At 36.2% G+C, this 1,365-nt stretch overlaps 1 non-coding gene across 1 annotated transcript; it reads left to right on the forward strand.

Annotated features, from left to right (window-relative positions):
- The first annotated feature begins 309 nt into the window (after nucleotides 1-309).
- On the forward strand, nucleotides 310-416 carry LOC132369434 (U6 spliceosomal RNA). The gene has a single exon (XR_009504409.1). It is a non-coding gene; the product is annotated as a U6 spliceosomal RNA (small nuclear RNA).
- Nucleotides 417-1,365: the final 949 nt, after the last annotated feature.

Consider the following 1,365-nt stretch of genomic DNA (forward strand, 5'->3'; position numbering starts at 1 on the left):
TAAATATTGTAAGTCAACTATACTTCAATAAAAAAAGAAATTACTAAAATACTAAAATAATTAAAAGTTATCTCCAGCTTATCTTTATTATTTTAGGATTGGATGAAGATAGATGAAATATTCTGAAGACTCAGCATACACAAAACTTATAATGCAGATTATTTTAGTGTTTTTCATCAAGTGCAGCTCCAGAACACTTAGTAAAGCACTTAGGTAGCAGTGAAACAAGTTAAATTAAATACTGGAGCACACATACACACACAAATTATACCAGTATAGGCAAATCTATAATTAGAAAAATTAAGTTTAGTGCTCACTTCAGCAGCACATATGCTAAAATTGGACATATACAAAGAAGATTAGCATGGCCCCTGTGCAACGATGACACCCAAATTTGGGAAGCATCCCATATTTTTAAATGAATATTCTTTCTTTCTTTTTTTTTAAATTTATGCATTTATTTATTTATTTTTGGCTCTGTTGGGTCTTTGTTGCTGTGCGAGGCTTTCTCTAGTTGCGGTGAGCGGGGGCTACTCTTTGTTGCAGTGTGCAGGCTTCTAGTTGTGGTGGCTTCTCTTGTTGCGGAGCACAGGCTCTAGGCACGCGGGCTTCAGTAGTTGTGGCACGCGGGCTCTAGAGCGCAGGCTCAGTAGTTGTGGCTCGCGGGCTCTAGAGCGCAGGCTCAGTAGCTGTGGCACATGGGCTTAGCTGCTCTGCGGCATGTGGCATCTTCCTGGACCAGGGATCGAACCCCTGTCCCCTGCACTGGCAGGCGGATTCTTAACCACTGAGCCAGCAGGGAAGCCCTGAATATTCTTTTTATACCTTGAACTTAGACTGTTTCTTAACTTTGAAAGTTTTTTCTGTAATTGTGGATCAGGTAGTAAGTATTATTAATTCTAGGTAAGTAGTTACTGGAAATCAAAACCCAGAGGAAATATTACTGTTCAAATTTCATTAAATTGCAAGGATTTAAAAAAAATGAAAAAAAGTTAAGTCTGTATCAGTCTCAGATCCTTTCTAATGGAACGAATATAATGGCAAAACTGGAAAACTAACCTTATATAAAACATTTTATATTTCAAATAAGGTATGGAAACTAGAGTTTTGAAAATGAACAGAGAACTAGAGAACAAAAGATGAAAAAACAAACTTTGGGAGAGCTTTAAAGCAGAGAAAAACTGAGATATAATAGCATCTAAGATAAATGAAGACAAAGAACGAATGTGCTTCAGCAATACAAATCCTTAATTACATGCAAAATACTCCAGTTCACTCGTATGTAAATTAATGCTAATTAAAACACATGAGATCACCCTAATATAAATTGAATAACACAAAATTAGTGAGAGTATGGAGAAACAT

This window comes from Balaenoptera ricei, chromosome 7, assembly GCF_028023285.1.
Source record: "Balaenoptera ricei isolate mBalRic1 chromosome 7, mBalRic1.hap2, whole genome shotgun sequence".
Classification (NCBI taxonomy): Eukaryota; Metazoa; Chordata; class Mammalia; order Artiodactyla; family Balaenopteridae; genus Balaenoptera; species Balaenoptera ricei.